Below are 22,208 nucleotides of genomic sequence, written 5' to 3' on the forward strand. Positions count from 1 at the left end.
TTTCGCCGAATTTCGCTAATTCCGAACGGAAAGAGAATTCAAATTCAAAAAACGAAATTTCGGTGAATTCCGACCGAAATTTCGGTGATTTCGACCGAAATTTCGGTGATTTCGACCGGAAAATGATGTCCGTTGTGATTTTCGTACTGTTCCCGAGGTCAAATGAAAAACTTTTGAATACCAACTTTGTTCAGTTTTTCGAGATCTACAACTTTTGTTTCAGAAACTTTTTCATTTGAGCAATGGTTTGAAAGTTATTTAATTATTTCAAAAACTACCAATTAAAAGTCTTGTCATTTCATGTGACAACTTTCATTTTCTCTCTTAGGCCTCAACTGGACTTTTATTATTCTTGTTATGGCGGATATTCCTATAAATTTTTAGGGACATTAGTTGATCCAATTGAAAGTTGTTTTAAATCCAGGACAAACATGATTTGAATTGGTTATCAATTCATGTGACAGTGTTTGAATTTTTTGTTTGATTCAATTTGTATAGAGAATTGTTAAAGCATTCTGAAAGGTGTGTTTTCCGGCAGTTTTCCAACGGAAAGTTTTTCCCTGCTCTATAGATGGTGACAATTCTCTTGTGGCCTAAGATTTTGGTCACATGCATGCTGTGGATGCAAGAATTTGACCTTCTCTTCTTATCCTCGGGACTGGAATGGCGTCGGAGGAAATTCACTGGAATAAGGTTACAGTCACCGACCTACTATTGCAATGCAAAGCTTTCTTCCACGAAGTGGGGGCAGATCAAAGGCCACAACTGACTTAATCTGCAGTTGCCAATGGAGAAGAATTGCCAATGGAATTTAACACGTATCAGCAATGGCCACAACTTCAAAAAAAAAAAACTCCCAAGTCTCCACAGTTACCGGCTACAAAGCTAGAAGAAGAGCCAGATCGAGGGCCTGGTTAAGAATAATAGACTACAGCAGACAGAGGGCTTTAGCTGCCATCTCATTCGATCTCACCGCTACATACAAAAGAAAAGAGCTGCTAGATGATAATATAAAAGCAGATGCAAAAGGCAAAAGCGAAGCAAGATTGACGACGAGCCTAATTGGACAGCACGAGGAAACCAGATCTACTAGTCTACTGATGAGAGTATAGTCCACCCGGGCCGGCCGATGGATCATCATCCTAGTTGTAGGTATGCATATGAAATTGAATAGGTACCTCACCAATATCATGATAAACCAAAGTCTAGTTGAAGTCGAGGGGAGAAAACAAATTTTTGCACATGAAATGACGAGTCATTCAAATTACGGTTTCAAATGTTAATTTTAGCCTAGCAAATGATCTTAGATTTGAGTGTGTTCTAGTCCTATTTGCTTAGAAAAACACCTAGTTTTTTATCATATTTTTTACATATTTTTTTACAAATTTTTTTGAATTTTTGAATTTTGAAACGAAATTTACCGAAATTCCACTTCCCGGTAACTACCGAAAACGAAAAAAATACCGAAATTTCGCCGAAATTTCACCGAAATTTTGAACCCTGGGCGGCAGCGGGCGAAATGGAAGCTGGCGTGGCCCGTAGTTAATGCTGCAGCGGCAGCCGCGGCAAGTGGTGCATGGCCAGCAGCCAATAAATGGCGAGCGCGTGACCAGTGTAGCCAATAGGAGATCGTTGCGCCCGTTCCTAGCCGGCGTACCGCGAAACGCCCGTTTCTGTCTCTCTCATGATTTCTCTCTCCCACGTCGGATTCAGCCGGCTCCATGTCATTCATAATACTTGCTCTCAAGGTGAAGGAGGAGAGGGGGGACACAGATGAGGCAAGGTGGTCAGAGAGGGGAGGAAATGCAGAGGAAGCATGGCATTGTACAAGAGACTTTTGCAGGCCTGCAGCAGTGTGCAACAACGGCTGCCTTGCAGCAGGTGCAGAGGTGGTAGGAGTAGGAGCATGGGGGAGAGAGGGGAGCGCGCGCGGTAGGTCTGCGCGCGCGGCGCAAAGGCAGAGAGGGAGGTACGCTACCGGTTGGCGTAATGGCAGACAAGAAAGCCGGGCATCGGGAGCTGCGTCTGCGTGTGGTGGTGACGAACGGGACGACGGTGACTGACGGGCTCGGCCCTGACCGACTGGCCGTGGCCCGTGGAGACTGGAGAGAGGGGAGGCCGAGCCGAGAGCGAGGGTGGACTAGCGAGTTAGAAATTCTCTTGCAGTAGCAGCAGTGGGCTACCGTAGCTCAAGAATCTCTCCCACAAAGACAGAGATCATTTTAGGCTTGTTTAGTTGTCTTCAAAATATTTTCGCATCTAAACAGGGCCTTAAGCATTTTCGCATCTCCCACAAATACTTTACGCTCAAACATTTTCGCATCTAAACAGGGCCTTAAGCAGATGCAGCCTTGGACTTTTGGCGCCTTGCTCGGCCACCTCCAACACTAGCACAGTGGAGTGTGAGTGAGACAATCATCAGGAGATCAATCACTCTCTCTTGACAGTTATTAGTGAACAAAATCTCTCTTGACAGTCGCGGAGAAACGGTTCTAGCAGCTCGCAGTCGCGGAGTTCCGTACTACCTTGCCCTGCACTCTTCGGCACTGCGCCTGTGCGTGTAGCGTTGTACTCGTACGCGAGCGACCGACGGATGGGGATGGGAGCTGCCGTGCGTGATGACCACTGCTAGTTCGTCACGGCAGCTGCTGTGCAGCAGCAGCAGGCTTGGACTATCCCACCTACAGTACAGTACCTAAACGGCTAGGCGTTGCTACTGGGAACAGTACAGTAATGCATACTGTAGTGTAGGAGCATCAACGTGCCCAACGTGCCCATGTGTGTCTCGACGAGAGGCCTGTCCGAAAAGGATTCAGGACTTTAGTTATATAAATCTGGTTTAGGACCCTTTCAGTCATTGCTGCTTCTTGGTAAACAGTCTCGACGGAGACATCCGGGAAAACTAATCCAAGCAAGATTCAGAGGTTCTTCGCACCCAAGCATGATACTGTGATCAGGTTCCCTTACCGGTGGGAACCGGTCCGGTTTGACCGGTTACCGGTCAAATCGGTCCGGTTCCGGTTTGGGCCGGTAGCAAACCGGCCCAAATTTAAAATTCAAATTTTAATTCAAAAAAATGAAAAATTTCTAAAAATACTTAAAGGTGCGACGAATTTAATGGTGTCAAATTTTCTCCAAAATTCGTTCGTTTAACAAATTTTTCGGGCATTTAAAGTTAAAACAAAAAAGAAAAGAAAAAAATGAGACGACCCATTAAGGCCCACTTGATAAACCGGTCAAACCGCCAGTAAACCAGTCTAACCGACCGGTATACCGGTCCAAACCAGTTACACATGCGATTTTAAATTTGGATTTGAATTCAAACCGGTCAAACCGGCCGGTAAACCGGTCTAACCAGTCGGTATACCGGAACGAACCGGTTAAACTGAGTTTTTTGAATTCAAATTTGAATTTGACCGGTTTCTACCGGTAACCAGTCATACCGGTCCGGTTTACCGGAACCGGAGTGCTCCGGTTTGGGGTGTCCGGTTGGAAAAAAAACCCTGACTGTGATAAGAATGGCTCCAAAGTCGTCCGGCTCACTCTCCAGTTGACTTGGCTTTCCTTCCCGTGTCACCATCTCGCTCGCGCCCTCGCCCATCGACTTTTCCTCCCCGCCGGCACGTCGCCAGTCGCCTCCAAACAGCGCCGGTACGCTGAACACACGGCGCGGCGCGGCGCCATGACCTGGAACAAGCGCCCGACCGTCGCCGCCGCCGATGCCCTCGATACCGATCATGGCCGCCTACGCGAGCTCGGATACAAGCAGGAGCTCAAGCGCCACCTCTCGTACGCACGCCGTCTCTCCGTTGTCAGTTCGACCATTTTAATTTCCTGCTCCTTGCTTCACTCGAACTCGATCAGTCGACCGCGGTCGCAGGGTGGTGTCCAACTTCTCCATCTGCTTCACCGTCATCTCGGTGCTGACGGGGGTCACCACGCTCTACAACACCGGCCTCGCCTTTGGCGGCCCCGCCACCATGACGCTCGGCTGGTTCGTCGACGGGGCCTTCACCATGGCCGTCGGACTCTCCATGGCCGAGATCTGCTCCGCCTTCCCCACCTCCGGCGGACTCTACTACTGGAGCGCGCGCCTCTCCGGCGACCGGTGGGCGCCATTCGCCTCCTGGATCACCGGATGGTATTTTACTTGCACTGCTATCTTCCAATCCACCACGTATCAGTATTCAGTGCCCCGTCTCTGTTCACTCTCTGTTCCTTTTAGCTGCTCGGGACATATAAAAAAATGAAACCTTTTTTTCGTAATCAATCATGCTTCACCCCCCGGTCAATGTGCATGCTTTAATCTTTATGAGCAAGGAAGAAAAATGTACTACTGCTAATATTTTTTTTCAGACTGTAGCTTACTGAAAATTTATAGTATCAGTGGGTCTACTCTACTAAATCGTGCGTTTTTTTATAACCAATTTTGCGTTTACCTCAGGCCTGGAGCATCTTGTTCAGTTGTTCTGCATGCGTTGACTTGAGTATGTACATGATAGCTGCTATCGCATACATAGCGAATTTTCCATCGGGGACTAGGATTTCTGACAATAAACACTATTCTGAAATGGTTGGTGAATTCATGAGGACACCATTTGCTAGTCATGTTTTCATGCTCAGTACTATGAGATCGCGAACTCCTCCTGACCTCAATTCTTTCTGCCGTTTATTGGATCACTTCCGTTGCTTTCAGGTTCAACATTGTAGAACAGGTAACCAGACAATTTTCTGAGGCCCCCCTTTCTCCCCTCAATTTTCAGTATTAGTGGGCTGACAATCCCATCTTTATTTTGCAGTGGGCAGGCACGGCCAGTATCGACTTCTCGCAAGCGCAGCTGATTCAGGTGATCGTCCTGCTCAGCACAGGTGGTAACAATGGAGGGGGGTACCTGGCATCCAAGTATGTTGTCTTTGCCTTCCATGCCGTAATTCTGCTGAGCCATGCCGTCATCAACAGCCTCTCTATCACTTGGTTATCTTTCTTTGGGCAGTTTGCTGCTCTTTGGAATATGCTAGGTAATGTCTTTATTAAGTACTAGGACTATGCCCGTGCGTTGCTACGGAAGTTGAAAATTTTTTCTATCAAAACAAGAGGTGCATAAAAAATATATTGTTTTATGATCATCAAGCATTACAATCTAGCAATATGCTATTTTGAACCAAAACACAAGCATCAGCTTTGAACTAAAAAGATAACATGAAAAAAAATCAAGAGATCAAATTTTTGAACTTATATTCCATTACCAAACTTGTCAATTGTACAACAGAGGATTTGCTCATTCCTGATCTCTTGATCAAGGCATATATCAAAATAGCATATTGCTAGAAATCCATGCTTATTGATCAAGGCATATATCAAAATTTCATTTTCTAAAACACAATATGTGTTGGACTGTATGTATGCGTGTGTGGAGGCCCAATGGCCCATGTATTATGTATATATATTTGTAGCCTATCAAGGAACGAGAAGAGTTCTAGAGTTTTCCAAAACAACATGGTGTCAGAGCCGATGGCGATTCGGGCGGAGGCAGCGCCGGAGCGGGACGGCGGGGAGCGCGGGGTGCTGCTCGCGGCACTCGCGCCGCCGCTCAGGGACGCCAAGGAGGAGCGCGCGGCGCTGGGGGTACGCCTCGCGGCAGCGCGAGAGGCGCTCGGGCGCGCCGAGGCGGAGGCGGCACGCGAGGCGCGGGCGCGGGACGAGCCCGAGCGCCGGCGCGGGGAGGCGGCGCGGAAGATCGAGCTGTTGGAGAGCCAGGTAGAGGAGGACGGCGTGGATTCGGAGGGCGAGTGGGAGACGGTGACGGAGCACGCCGAGCCCGCGGGCTGAGGTGCTCCGCCCGCGGCGGAGGCGGCGTCGTGTCCCAAGGCGCTGAGCGCTCGACCCCAGGGCGGTGGAGGAGGAGAGCCCCGTGGCGTCGGAGGTGATGACGGGCGCCGCAGAGCAGAGTGGTGCGCGGGGTTCGCTTGGGTGCCCCCGAGCAGAGGCGGCGCGTGAGACCAGGGTTGTGGAGCGGCTTCAGAAGGCCTGCGTCGCCAAGGGGTGGAGCCAGGCTGAGATGGCCAAGTGCATCAGCGAGTGCGCCCAGGTCGAGGCACTGCAGTCGAGCGCAACGGTGGGGACGTGCAGCAGGGCGCAGGTGGAGGCTAAGGAGAGGGCTGCCAAGGCGTCCGTGATGCAGGTGGAGAAGCTGGAGAGCTCGGTGGAAAAGAGCAGCATGGAGGTGAATAAGAAGCAAGCGGCTGCATCTAAACAGTTGGTCGGATTGGATGCTGCAATTGCCGAATTGAAGCCTCTGCAATCCAGGAAGACGGATATGGAGGCAAAGGGCGGTTCTCTAGAGGTGGCGCTCTTGGCGGCCATTGCTGGAAATAGCCGTGAATTGGAGTCGGCTGTCAATGAAATGAAGATGGAGATGCCTGCTGCAAGGGGGGGGGGGGAAATCAAACAATTGAACAAATTTTTGAGAAATTGGCTAGACTAGAGAAATTGGTCAGCCTGCTCATTATGCGGACAGAGGAGATGCCATCCTGCACCAAGCAAGGTATGGCGAGTTCAGAACAAATATCAAATGCAAAGGAATTGAAAGCGACCAAGACAATCCTTGTCAACCTTGCTCATCCTGATAAAAGGTACATCTCTTGCAAATTGGATACTAGATTCAGGTGCATCCAAGCATGTTACGGGTACATTAAGTGAATTTGCATCATATAATCCATTTGCTCCTATGCAAAAGGAAACTATTCAAACCGCCGATGGAATTGCTCAACCTATTAAAGGTGTGGGCACAGTTCAATGCACTCCGTCAATTACATTATCGTCGGTTCTATATGTTCCCTCCTTTCCTGTTAATCTAGTATCCCTAAGTGCTTTGGTGGATCATATGGATTGTCGTGTTACTCTCGATCGAGAGAATTGTTTAATTGAGGATAGAAAGACGGGGAGAATGCTCGGTAGTGGTGTAAGACGTAATGGTCTATGGTTCCTGAATAGGAGAGAAGATACCTCGTGCACTGCTTTGACAGCTGCTATGGGTGAAAATGGGGCTAAGGTGATACTAGAACATTGTCGACTAGGACATTTGTCATTTGATACCATGGCCAAAGTATCCCCAGAGATCATGTGCCAGGTGGATAAAAGAAAACTTGTTTGCGATGCATGTGAGTATGGAAAGCATACAAGATCAGTATATGTAAGCAAAGGGCTTCGGAGCATATCTCCTTTTATGCTTATCCACTCTGATGTTTGGACATGCCCAGTCATCTCAATTAGTGGAATGAAGTATTTCGTAATATTTATTGATTGCTATTCTCGTATGACTTGGATATATCTTATGAAGCAGAAGAATGAGGTTCTTAAATGTTTTCGTGATTTCTGCTCACTTATTGGGAATCAATTTGATGCTCGGGTTAAGGTACTAAGGACAGACAATGGAACAGAGTATGTGAACAATGAGTTTGAAAGTTTTCTATCAGCTCGGGGAATATTGCATCAAACCACATGTCCTGATACACCTCCGCAAAATGGAGTAGCTGAAAGGAAAAATCGCCATATCTTGGAGGTTGCGCGCTCACTCATGTATACTATGAATGTGCCAAAGTTTTTATGGAGTGAAGTAGTGATGACAACAGTTTATTTGATCAATCGTACGCCTTCGAGATTGCTTGGGTGGAAAACTCCTTATGAGATGTTAAGAGGAGTGAATGAGTTCATTATTCCACCTAAGGTATTTGGGTGCACTTGCTTTGTCCGGGACCATAGACCTTCGGTGGGTAAGTTGGATCCTCGAGCAGTGAAATGCATATTTGTGGGTTATTCATCAAGTCAAAGGGGGTATAAGTGTTGGTGTCCTACTGAACGTCGTCTATTTATAAGTATGGACGTGACATTTAGGGAATTAGAACCTTATTATGGTGAGAAGACTGATTTAAGCTCCTTGTTTGAACTTGATGATCTGAGCATAAATCAGGATGATCGAGAGGGGGAGAACCATGATGTCATAAGTAGTCCAATTGAGCAAAATCAAAGGAGAATGGAAGCAGTGATTACTGGCTCTACTCCTCAACCAAGAATGGAGACAATGACGAGTGACTTGGATCCAACTCCTTGTCAAGAGGACAGTTCTGTAGGTGAGGATCCCCGATATAAGGGCCCATTGAGAGTGTATAAGAGGAGGACGCGTACATCTCGAGAAGAAGTTCCAGGAATAACTCCTGAATCAGCAACCCCTCAAGAGATTGTTGATGTGTCATCAACCTCTTCGACTGAGATTGAAGAATCTGGTTTGGATGATTTGCCCATTGCATTACGGAAAGAACCACGAGCTAAGGCTGGTATGCCTCCACCAAGGTATGGATTTGAGCATGACATCAGTAACTATGTCTCTTATGCGTCATTGTCCCCTGCATATAGAGCATTTGTTGCGTCATTACAGTCTGTAGTAATCCCTAAGGACTGGAAAGAAGCAAAGCATGATCCTAAATGGCGAGAAGCTATGTTGGAGGAGCTGAGAGCTCTTGAAAAGAATAAAACATGGGAGTTTGTAAAACTGCCCGAGGGGAAGAAAGCTGTTAGTTGCAAGTGGGTTTTCACTGTGAAGCAAAACCCAGAAGGAAAGGTGGAGAGATATAAAGCAAGGTTAGTTGCAAAAGGATATAGTCAGACATATGGAATTGACTATGATGAGACATTTGCACCAGTTGCAAAGATGAGCACTGTTAGAACATTGATCTCTTGTGCTGCAAACTTTGATTGGCCATTGCACCAACTGGATGTTAAGAATGCCTTCTTGCATGGTGATCTTCAGGAGGAGGTGTATATGGAGATTCCTCCTGGTTTTTCAAAACCTGAGGCAGTCGGGAAGGTTTATAGACTGAAGAAATCTTTGTATGGCCTCAAGCAGTCTCCACGAGCATGGTTCGATAGGTTCAGACGTGCTTTGTGTGGAATGGGATACAGACAATGTAATGGGGATCACACCGTATTCTATCAACACTTTGGGCGGCGCATTGTAGTTCTGAATGTATATGTGGATGGTATCATCATCACAGGTGATGATGAAAAAGAAATTAATCACCTAAAGAAAATTTTGAGTAAGGAATTTGAGGTGAAGGATCTTGGTCAACTCAGGTACTTTCTTGGCATTGAGATTGCTCGTTCTCCGAAAGGTATAGTCCTCTCACAGAGAAAGTATGTATTAGATTTACTTAGTGAGACTGGCATGCTTGGTTGTCGGCCTTTATCAACACCTATCGATCCAAACCACAAGTTATGTGCTGAATCTGGTGATCCGGTGAATAAAGAGACCTACCAAAGGCTTGTGGGAAGACTCATCTACTTATGTCATACAAGACCTGATATTTCTTATGCTGTGAGTGTTGTAAGCCGTTATATGCATGATCCAAGAAGTGGACATTTGGATGTGGTTTATCGGATACTACGATATTTGAAGAGTAGCCCTGGAAAGGGACTTATGTTCAAGAGCCATGGTCATCTAAATATAGAAGGTTATTGTGATGCTGATTGGGCAAGCTGTCTTGATGATAGGAGACCGACTTCTGGCTATTGTCTTTGTTGGTGGAAACTTGGTGTCCTGGAGGAGCAAAAAACAATCAGTTGTGTCTCGTTCAACAGCTGAAGCTGAGTATAGAGCTATGTCTCTTGTGGTAAGCGAGATGTTGTGGGTAAAGAATCTTCTATCAGAGTTGAATGTGTTGAGAAAAGGTCCATTGAGAGTTTGGTGTGATAACATATCATCAATCAATATTGCAAATAACCCAATTCAGCATGATAGAACAAAGCACGTGGAGATAGATCGTTTCTTCATCAAGGAAAAGTTGGATGATGGAACTATAGAATTAAGATATGTAAACTGTAGAGGTCAAATAGCGGATAGTCTAACTAAGGGCTTGGGAGGAAAAGATTGTAATGTTGCATGTGACAAGATGGGAATGATAGATATCTATCACCCATCTTGAGGGGGAGTGTTGGACTGTATGTATGCGTGTGTGGAGGCCCAATGGCCCATGTATTATGTATATATATTTGTAGCCTATCAAGGAACGAGAAGAGTTCTAGAGTTTTTTAAAACAACAATATGCCTCCTTTTCCAAAATCTTCATGATCATACCTTTTGGCAATAGCAACCGGTACAACTTCCAAACATGACACACACAACAAATCAACTTAACAGTGACAAATGAAATTTCATAAAAAAAATTTGCACCGGATAAGACACTGATGGGAAAAAACCATAGTATTTCTGATAGAAATGTTCAACTATCAAAATTCCATTGACTCTATCCAAGACCATGTATGCAACTCCAAACATCCTGTGATGAAGCTAATCAGAAAGTATCATGTTGTACCATAAGGCCATGTTGGTGTAGTTTCAAACATTGAGTGATGCATACTAAGATATGTAGCACCGCATTTCGGTACTGTATACTCAAGTAAATGACTAATTGCTAGCTGATACCAATGTTTAATTTCCTCTTAATTCATCATATTTTCCTAGATGCTTAGTGTCCTGCAAATAGCATTTAACAAGATGAGTCTACTTTCAAACATGCCACAACACCTCAAAATTAAAATCACAGTACATATCACTTATATATATAGTTCAATGCATGAAACTGTTACATATCTACAAGAAAATCAAATCTGCATCCGAACATTTTCAGTAAGCAGTTAACCAAACAAACTGCTACATTAATAAGCAACAAAATACCTTGTTCATATTGCCGCACGGTCATGGCAATCCATCACTTGACAGATCAAGATTATGTGGTTACCCTCATAACCGAGCAAAATAAGCTACAATGCATTGTAAAAAATGAGAGTTTGATGTGCTGCATAAATAATCCAAATAAATTCTGGTATCTATCCATCAAATGGTTGCTATTAAGTGACCTGCAAATAAAATAATATAGTTGAGTCAGTTTGAGATAACATCATAGCAAGTTTTAGGCTCTTAGCTTACATATTATTAGAAAGTACCCGGGACATCCAGACCCAGTAAAACCAAAATTACCGATTAATCAAAGTTTGTCCAACAGAATCGACTTATGAAAGCTAGCTTACCACATGGAGAAAGACAGGGATATTCTCTGCAATGTAGGTAGGTGACATGTATACCAGGTTATTGCCACAGCCCACAGCCACTTGAGGCTTTATGAAACTCCAATGAATTGTGGATGGATATGTACCTTGATGACGCAGAGATATTCTTTTCATATGAAGCACTGTGGAATTTCGGACATACTAAGATCAGAATGTGGATGGATACGTACCTTGAGCCCCAATGCCCCATGAGGCCCAGCACCGCTTGCTATCCTTGAATAGCATGCACTCCAGAAAAGTCCCAAACACCTCTATTGCCAGATCCTAACCAATCGAATTCTAATGATGTGGAGACACTAACAGCCTACAAAATTAGCCTTCCCCACCAAACAAACCGCAATCAAGTTGGGGCTGGTGCATGCGTACCTTTGTGATGGCAATGGTGTTGGAGGGGAGGATGGATTGAACCCAAACCCCAGATTGATGCACCTGCAGAGCTTGTTGATGTCATCGTCCATAACATTGGTTGGTAACATTGCAGCCATATTTCTGCAAGCAACTAAAACTTGTAAGATATGACAAAAAAAGGAGAGTTTTCACTTTCTGAAAAATGATGGATGCAACTTTGTCATTCGTGTCTATACATTTTTTAACAGGTTTCAGGTGTCAGGTGTGTACACAGTCATTCATAGCTAAATAATATCCATCACGGTCATATTCATATTCCATTGATCTCACCTGCACGGCACATAGTGTAATCAGACATATAGTTTGTGAGACACGAAATAGGAACAGATCAGTAGCAAAGCTAAATGTAAGATGACAAAGCAAAGAAAGATGTTTACGTAGCATACCAGTAGGGGGGTGATCGATGGTTGGAGCAGTGCTAGAGATGCATTCTACATGGTCATCAACTGCTGCAATATCAGTGAACATGGTCACATAATTACATGCCGAAAATAATGGTGCAAATATGGGTCCAATCAAAACAGGCACCTGATGAAATTATTACGCCTCCCTGGCTTACGTCTTTCTTCATCCGATAAGCTTCACGACTCTTCTTGTTCCTTTCAAGTCCTCCTTTATCATCTGAATTCAAGGCACTCAGGGTCCTATCACTTTCTGGTCGCAGCCCACAAATTCCTAAAGACAGGTAGAATGAGTTTGTCATCCATAGATGTAGAACGCCGACCAGCATATGAAAAATCATACCCGTTGCATCTTCGGCTATATTAGTATCAGCATCACTCGGCTTGAAATCCTGTATATTACAACCTGCAATAGATTTAAAAGGAGATTGAGATGAGGAAAAGGTCAGCAAACAACAGTTGAGCACAAGACCAAACTGTCACTTTGGATCCAACAGGGTTCAACCTGGCTCATTTTCCTTGTTTGCATTACTCTTTTTTCTCTTGTATGCCTCACGCCGCTTCCTGTTCTACATGGTCCGCTTCGGATGAACGCGATGGCGACGGCAACGGCGACAGCGAGGTCCCGGGGGAGGCGACGATGGATGTCCCTGGAGCCCGCGCGGACGAACGTGACGGCGAAGGCGACGGTGATGGCGAGGTCCCGGGGGGAGGCGACGACGGATGTCCCCCGGAGCCCGCGCGAACGAACGTGACGGCAAAGGCGACGGTGATGGCGAGGTCCCGGGGGGAGGCGACGATGGATGTCCCCCGGAGCCCGCGCGAACGAACGTGACGGCGAAGGCGACGGTGATGGCGAGGTCCCGGGGGGAGGCGACGACGGATGTCCCCGGATCCCGCACGGACGAACTCGGCGGCGGCGTTCGGGAGGGGGAGGCGACGATGGATGTCCCCCGGAGCCCGCGCGGACGAACATGACGGCGAAGGCGACGGTGATGGTGAGGTCCCGGGGGGAGACGACGACGGATGTCCCCGGATCCCGCGCGGACGAACTCGACGGCGGCGCTGGCGGCGGCGTTCGGGAGTGCGGCAGCCCGCCGGGAGCGGGTGCGGACTGCGGCGTGCGGGCGAGATTGGATCGGAGGAGGACAGGGATCGGGAGCAGTCTGCGGCGGCGGCGGCGTGCGGGGAGCGCGTCGGGCGGACGAGATCGGATCGGAGGAGCGCTGCATGCGGGGAGCGGGGGCGGGGGCGCGCTACGTGGGGGGCGCTGCGTGCACGGACTGCGGCGTGCGTGCGGGCGGGCGGGATGGAGCGGGCGGGCGAGATTGAATCGGAGGACAGGGATCGCAGGTGAGTTCAAACGGACGAATCACGACTGTCGGAGGCTTAACCAAAGTTTGGAGAGGCAAGGATGTACACCAAAAAACGTCACCCTTAGCCTCTTTTTAGAGATAGAGATATGGATCTCTTCACTTACAGAACCAATCAAACACATAGCAGTATTTATTTTGTTGATTATGGAAGGCTCACAAAATTGCTTGGGATGTGCATGATACATGGATACCCATCCTTTTCAGGTGTCTTTGTCCTGATGATCGCTGTACCAGTTGTTGCCACCGAGAGGGCCAGTGCAAAGTTTGTGTTCACCCATTTCAACACCGATAACAATGCTGGAATTCACAGTCACCTCTATATTTTTGTTCTGGGGCTCCTTATGAGCCAATACACATTGTCAGGATACGATGCATCTGCGCATATGGTACAGAAAAAGTCCTCAAGTAACTTCAATCATATTAGGAAATCTTACTATTGTACGTAGCGCTGTCCTAATACTTTGATTCTAAATTTGTTTCATGCAGACAGAAGAAACGAAAAATGCAGACAGGAATGGCCCAATTGGTATAATCAGCGCGATTGGCAGATCGTCGATAGTTGGCTGGGGCTACATACTTGGCATCACGTTTGCAGTGAAGGACATTCCCTACCTCCTGAGCCCTGACAATGATGCGGGAGGGTACGCGATTGCTCAAGTGTTCTACCTTGCCTTCAAAAGCCGGTATGGGAGTGGTGTTGGAGGGATCATTTGCCTGTGGATCGTTGCCATCGCCATATACTTCTGTGGCAATGACTAGCAACTCGAGGTGATCCTCTGCTTATTTGTCATTGAGATGTCTGACCTCCATAGTAGAGTGATCATGGTACACTGATGTCCTTCTTTTGAATATTTAGGATGACTTATGCGTTCTCAAGAGATGGGGCAATGCCATTTTCGTCCCTCTGGCATAAAGTTAACAAGCTCGAAGTGCCGATAAACGCTGTCTGGCTCTCAGCTTTCATTTCCCTTTGCATGGCATTGCCGGTAATTGAACTAAACCATTCTACTTCTAACCTTCGGGAATGAGCTTGCAGTCCATTCCTACTTTTTCAGTATTTGATCAACGCATGATCATTTCACTGCTACCCTTAAGAAATGAGCCTTCAGTTTATTCCTGCTTTGGCAGTATTTCAGCACTTGAACAATGCAAGATTCACATTCTTTCCAATCTAAATGCAGTCTCTAGGCAGCCTCGTCGCGTTCCAGGCGATGGCATCGGTCGCGACAACTGCAATCTACATTGCCTATGCACTGCCAATCCTCTTCCGTGTGATGCTGGCGCGCAAGAGCTTCGTGCCAGGCCCATTCAACCTTGGCTGGTACAGTGTGCTTGTCGGCTGGGTCGCCGTCCTCTGGGTGGCAACCAGCACCGTTCTCTTCTCGTTGCCAGTCTCATACCCGGTGACCAAGGACACTCTCAACTACACCCCGGTCGCTGTTGGTGGGCTGTTCACCCTCATTCTATTGTCATGGATCATCAGCGCGCGACACTGGTTCAAGGGACCCATCACAAATTTGGGAGGATAAGGTGGTATGGAGTTCTTGTGGGGTGATTTCAGTGTGGAACGCTTTGTGACATTGTGATGTTCAGGCGATCCCAGGGGGTCTAGTTACACGCTGCTGTAGTTATGAGGTGATAGGGAGTGGTTATACTGTAACACTGATGGCACAGAATCAAAAGTGCATTCTTAGATATTGGCAAAGATTTATATCTTCATTATCAGATTCTTTTTCATGAAAACAGGTGAAAAACTGAACATTTCCAAAAAAAAGTGTTTATTTCGTTGTAATCTAGGTTCCTTGGCTGTCGGATTTGACTGCCACAGTAATCAAGCACAAGGGTACAGAAATTACAAAAATCAGCAGACAATGATTTGAATAAACCTTATCGAATGGGAGTAGAGTAGTTTGCAGTTACATGAAATGCAATCAACATGGGACAACAAAAAGACAAATAGGCAGCCATTATACTACGTCAAGAATGTTGATAATATAGTGATAATGTCATGGACAGGAGGATTTCCCTAACAGATTCATCAACATGCAACTGAGTTACATTCAGGATGGATAAAATTTCATCAGGGGAGAGGGTTGTGGTGGTCACCCACCTTGCAGCCATACTGGAGTTGTGCAGGCACACCGATCCACCTAACAGCTCCATCCGTCGGAACATTCCCAACACTTCGTTGAACGTTTTCCATATCTCCGGCGTCACGGGGCGGTGGATCCTTGAGAGGTGTGGAGAAGTCAGCCATCTCGATGGAAATGGCTTTCTGGAGAACTCATTCGGCAGTGACGGGTCTCTGTATAACACAATCGCTATTGAAGATTCAGGAACACGTTAGCTGAATGGTTTTCAATGTTTTTTATATTGCTATATTCTTATGCGTGTGCTCTAGACTCCTGAACACCATATATTGTTATTTTCTCAGTGAATAAGGCAACTCTGCAGCTGCTTTTGTTTTTCACGGTTGAATTTGAATAGCCAATAATCGTCAGCACGCTGCACTACCGGAATTTGATAATTCGTCGTGTGCCCCTGGCACACGGCGAAGTCTTCGCCGACAGTGGCCGACGGCAAATCGCCGACGGTAGCCACGTGGACGGCAAAGACCGCGTTTGCCGTGTGCCATTCCTCGGGCACACGGTGAAATAAAGTGAGCAAACGACGTGAGGTTCCGTTGACGGCGTTGGTCGATCTTCGCCGTGGGCCAAGCCACAAGACACACGGCGAAAATGTAGGGTTTGCCGTGTGTCCTGACGTCCGACACACGGCGAACCTCCGCGCCTTCGCCGTGTACCACCCCAGGCACGCGGCGAAGTATGGTCACTTCGCCGTGTGCCTGCGTTGTGGCACACGGCGAAGCAGTCTTCCAGGCTGGCCTATATGGTCACTTTGTCGTGTGCCATGGCCACTGCACACGGCAAAGTGACCGAAGAAACCCTGTTTTTTTGTTTTTTAGGTTTAAAGGACCCACTCCAACATATATCAATACATATATCACAAACAAACATTCAAGGCATTATTTATCACAACAAACATCATAGCATCACAATATATAAAGCCGCTAATTCACAAGTCCAATGCAAAGTACAAGTACAAGTCTAATGCAAATCCACAAATGCAATACACAGTCTACAAGTTCCATGCAAATCCACAAGTCCGATGCAAAGTCTACAAGTCCATAAGTGCACAAATCAACAAGTTTATGGCTGCAGTGGGTCGTCGAACAGTGGTGCGCCGCCGAGCTGAGGTGGGAACAACTGGTGTGGGGGTAGTGTCGGTGAGATGCCCGGCGACAAATCTGGCGTATTCGATGCCGCCGATTGATTCTGCAAAAAATATAAGCCAGTAGATTGTAGGTGAGACAAAAATCAAATTCTCAAGTTAATATCTAAGCAAGTCTAAATCTCTAGATCCCCTAAATCCTTAAGTGAGTAATGTAAGTCACAATTTCTAAATCTAAAGTTCTCTAAGTATCTAATACTTGAAAAGAAACTAAAAGGTTTTCAAGTTGCTCACCGGAGGAGTAGTAGGAGCAGGAGCCACAGGGAATAGCATGGGTGGGATGGGATTACCCATTTGGACAGAAAGACCTCGAATGTAGTTGTACATCTGGGCCATCTCTGCCGCCTGCTTCTGCCCGTTCTCTTGTCGTATCCTCCTCTCTTCGGCTAGCGCCGCCTCGTACGCCACCTGTTGCGCTTGTATTTGGTTCTACAATATTTCATGATAATGTTACGATGCAAAGCAAATATATGTACCAAATGAACGAACTATGAATAAATAAGAAATAACCTGAAGTTCCTGCAATTGGAGCTACGACGCGGACAGCCGTGGGCGTATGGCCGGGCTATTGGCCGTGCTCCTCGCTCGAATCTGGGAGAGGGTGGGAGTGCTGGACGTGTCTACGAGGTCGTCGCCAATATAGTAGCGCCCATGCTTCTTGCCTCCTCCCACCCTCATAATGACTTCTCCATCAAGGGGCTAGGTCCTCGGATCCCAGTCTGGCCCATGGAGCTGTCTTCCCATCTCTGTGCACGCCTAGATACGACTGTGGACGGACGGGTTGCTGTACGTCGATGGGGGGTCGTCAGGGTTGTAGTTGACGTTGGATGCCCTTGCGGGCCAGAGCCCATCCCACGAACGGGGTGCACTCCTGGCCTTCATGTGAGGACGACTGCGAAAAAGGAAGAAGTTGATTACAAATTATGCTGAATTGAACGTTAGATTAGAGAAATGAGTCTGTGTAGTGTGTACCCATCTAGCCCTGTACTCGTCGTTGTTGAGACTGCCTCGATGGTGCGCTGGATCTGGCATCAGCAATCGCTACTGCCGGCCAGCGTCGTGCTTCTCCTGCCACTCGGGGTCGAACCACTTGTCCACTATGCGTTCCCAGCACACGGTGTCATTACGACACCACCACGCAGGAACCTACACGTGATCAAATACATGACATGTAAGAAGAGAGACATTTAACGATGTATTTAATCTTATAATAAATTTGAACTTACCTGTAAGTATTGCTCTCGGGTCAGCTTCAACTCTCTCGCCTCAGGCTTCCCGATCTTCTACTTAAGGAAAAGTGCACAAAAGTTGATGATGCACTGGACTTGCGCCTCATAATGCATGTCCTTGACGAATTTAACGCATCGATTGTGAGCCACAATCGCCGCCCACTCCTCGTATCCCTCATCACACCTGTAAAAATCCTGCATATAAAAATGATGGATCATGTCATCATTAACAAAATATTCAATGAATGTGATGTATTCACCATTTTTTGGCGGGGAAAAATTACCCAGAGCTCGCCCTTTACCCGCTCCGCCTTGTTCTCAAAGGCTCTGCCGCTCCGATCCAATTGATCGTTGTTGGCGGCGATGTAGTGGTCCCACGTCCAGGCCGGCTCGTACCGTCCTTGATAGTGGACCAGGACTGGGAAGTGCTCCCTGCACAAAAGACCCAGGATGCCGTTGACTTTGCATTTGTGAGCACCACCACTGAGGACAGTCCAACTCCTGCAAAAGTGATTAGGAGAAAATATTAGTTTGTACCGTGATTTTCGAGTTAGGAAACGAAAAGGTAGTAATAACATGTCAAATTACTTACATATCCCCGCACGGTCGAATCAGCGGGCGCAAGACAACAGGTATCGGCCTATCTGGGAGTCGCGAGGGACCTCGCAACCAGACAGCCAGCGTAGAGGTATCCTCGGCCGTGTCCTCCTCCTCAGCACTAGACGACTCCCCCCTCCTCCTGCGCGTCTGCCTGCCACTCCTCCTCGTCCCGCTCCTACTCCTGCTCCTGGACAGGCTCCACCACCACCACCACCACCACCACCACCACCACCACCACCACCACCACCACCACCACCACCTCCTCCTCCTCCTCCTCCTCCTCCTCCTCCTCATGAGACGGCGGTACAGGCGAAGGTTCTCGACCCCTCCTGCCTCCACCCTTCCCTCGACCCCTCTTGGGTCCACCCTTCCCTGGACCCTTGCCTCGCCCTAACCCGGAACTCCTATCAGAGCCCTCACCAGCATCCGAGTGTGGCATCATTCTTCCGTACAGTGAGGCGACCGATCGTTGAAGTCCGCCGCCCGGCATCTTTCTTCAATCACATGTAATTAAAAATAGTAAACCAATCAGCACATATATACAAAACGATCTTATAAAGAGAAAGAAAATAAATACGACATAATTAGAAAGTAACATTAATAAATCAATTAGTACGGATCATACATGTATTAGAAATAATCATCTTCATCGGGATTAGCTGGATCATATGTCTCATCATCACTATCACGCAAGTCGAGAAGTTCAAGCCCGTGCTCTAAAGGTGGAATTTCATCCTCATTGTCATCGCCTAATTGTAATCGCTCAAGTAATTCTAGGTCCTTCACATTACGAACCTCCTCACCAGCGTCCTCGTCATCAACCATTTCATCATCGTGTACTTCCATTTCGATCACTCCGGTTAAGTCTATCTCAAAACGCCCTTCAAGCCCATCTTCTTGAAAGAACTCCCCGTCATATGTGTTTGGGTCTATGTTGTAATCCTCATTGTTTGGAATAGGTACTTTACCGTGTGGTGATACCTTGTACACAATGTCCCAACCCGTAAGGCGATCATCAGTTTTGCACGGATATGAGAGATAATAAACTTGCGTGGCTTGTTGAGCCACAATATAGACATCATCTCCTGGATACACTGATGACTGGCGAATTTCGACTAGGCCGAGATGAGGGGTCCGTCGCACTTCGTTAGGATCAAACCAATGGCATTTGAATATGTCAGGCTTAAGAGGTTTGCAATCATAAAATATGAGTTCATAGATTTCTTCAATTATACCATAATACTCGACCCAATCAAGGGCTGTCGCACAAACTCTAGAATTTGTTGTTCTTCGATTGGGCCGACTCTGCTCGTGGCTCTTGTGTGAAAGCGATATCCATTGATGTCATAACCGAAGTATGACAAGACCCTATAGGCACAACCATTCTCAACCTGTCTCAACTCGGGACACATAGACGCATCATTTTGGGCCTGCAGGTAGAAGCATGATGGTTTGTCATACTATTCGCATAGACAAGGAACTTCAAATGTCTAACAAGCATGATGGTTTGTTATACCTTGTGCTTGAACTAAGAAATGAAATCGGGGGCTCTTTGTCCCGCACCGTACTTAAGAAGGGCGTCAACTTTCTGCGGGGTTGGAACTCTTCGGCGACACCAGAATTGTTGAGTAAATTCCCTATATAAACGAGAGGTAAAGGAGTTGGATGCAGAATAGTTAATACTCGAGGAAATAGTTTGTTGAGAACTTACTGTATGTAAGGCTCGACTTCCACTAGGTTCGTCAACACATACATTATGATAGTGCGCAACACTTCATTGAGCAAGGCCTTACGAGTCACACCACTTGTACTTCCAAGTTGGCCTTTGAGGAGGCTGAGGTTCGTTTCATTTTCTCCTTCATTGTAACGAGTGGGTGGATTATGCACGTTTGGAAGGGTTTCACCATAATATTTTGTTGTGTAGTTGGAGACCTCATTCAGAGTGTATGCTTCTGCAATGGAAGCTTCTATTTTGTATTTATTTTTACATTGGGTTCGAAGGATCTATTGTTGTCTCTCAATTGAGTAGCACCAACGGCCCTGAATAGGCCCCCCATCCGTGCCTCATACGGGAAGTGCAAAATCATATGCTGCATCGGATTGAAGAAGCCGGGTGGAAATATTTTCTCCAACTTACAAAACAAGATAGGGGCCAATTTTTCTATTTGTTCAACCACAGTCCGAGACAACTCCTTAGCACATAGCTGGCGGAAGAAATTGCTTAACTCCGCCGGCACTTACCAGACATGGTCAGGGAGATAGCCTCGAACCATCACCGGAAGAAACCGCTCAATCCATATGTGGTAGTCATGACTCTTCAGCCCATTGATTCGCATAGTAGATAAGTTCACCCCTCTCCTTAGATTCGCTGCATACCCATCGGGGAACATTAAAGTTTGGAACCATTCTAGTACTTCTTTCCTTTGGTGCTTCTTCTGGACGAATTCAGCTGGAGGCTTTTTCCATTTAATGGCCAGCACTTGCTTAACATGTTTCACTAAATTTAATGAAATGCATATTGAAAAATATTACCAAACTCACTAAACATTGCATATGAAATGCTTCTTTGAAAAAATTTCATTATTTTATGCATATATAGCTCAATTTCATTATTTTCACCTAAATTCTAATATTACTAAAAAATTCAAAAAATGGCAAACAAGTCCAAAAAATTGCCATAATTGAACATGAACTACTTCATGTGGTTTATTGTCTATAGAAAAAATTTGGAACACAAATTATAATTTGAACATCATTACGCGTACAGACGTAACTGCAATCTTAGAAACTATATAGATCTTTTTCGGAGAAACTCGAGTTTGTTAAACAACGTTTGTCAAAAAATGAGAAATGCAATCAAATTTTTACCATAGCCTCCTTGCATGATATTATGACCGCTTGACAAATTTCATAATTTTCAGACTATGTTTCGATTTTATGGAATTTATAAAACTCTTAGCCACGCGTTCGATTGTTAGTAAGTTCGTAGCGTCTTGTATATTTTGCCGTGTGCCTCCATGTGGCACATGGCAAAGAGGTTTGTTCGCCGTGTGACTAACGGGGACACACGGCAAAATATGCCGGCGTCGACCGGCCGTGAACGTCGGGCCACGTGGCGCTCTCTTTGCCGTGTGTGTGGATTTGGCACACGGTGAATAGGGAGACTTTGCCGTGTGCCCCGGCAGAGCACACGGCAAAGGTGGATGGCGTCGACCGGCCGTTTGCAGCCGGCCATTTTCCATTTGCACGAGTGACGGGCGCCCTCTTCGCCGTGTGCCGGTCTGTTGCACACGGCAAAGCTCTCGGTTTGTCGTGTGCTGAGCTTAGGGCACACGGCGAAGTCTTCTTTCGTCGTGTGCTTTATTTTGGCCGTGTGTTTTGTATTTGGCCCACGGCAAAGGCTCTCTTCGCCGTGTGCCCAATGATTTGCGCACGGCGAACTCTTAGGCATACGGCGAATTACCAGTTTCCCATAGTGCTGGTACACTTGGAACCAAACGTGCTGTTAGTCTTCCCGTGTTTCTTTGTTAGCAGGTCACTATCTTTTAATCTTAAACAATAAACAGGATCACGATGATGTTGCAGGCAATAATAAACGTGTTGTGAATTTTTTATGTTGTTGGAATTAGAATCACATTGATTTTGTGGATTGCAACTGGTGGACTGTTTGGCATGGTTTATTTTAGCTACAGCTTCACCTATTTTACGCAAATTGAGATACTTTAGCGTGAAATCGTTTTATAAATCTATGCAAAATTAATCACCAGCCAGAAAGCTTTGC

General features: G+C 46.5%; 1 pseudogene; it reads left to right on the forward strand.

Moving 5' to 3' along the window:
* Nucleotides 1–3,603: 3,603 nt before the first annotated feature.
* On the forward strand, nt 3,604–15,032 carry LOC120696630 (annotated as a pseudogene).
* The last annotated feature ends 7,176 nt before the right edge of the window (nt 15,033–22,208 follow it).

This window comes from Panicum virgatum, chromosome 3K (assembly GCF_016808335.1).
Source record: "Panicum virgatum strain AP13 chromosome 3K, P.virgatum_v5, whole genome shotgun sequence".
NCBI lineage: Eukaryota > Viridiplantae > Streptophyta > Magnoliopsida > Poales > Poaceae > Panicum > Panicum virgatum.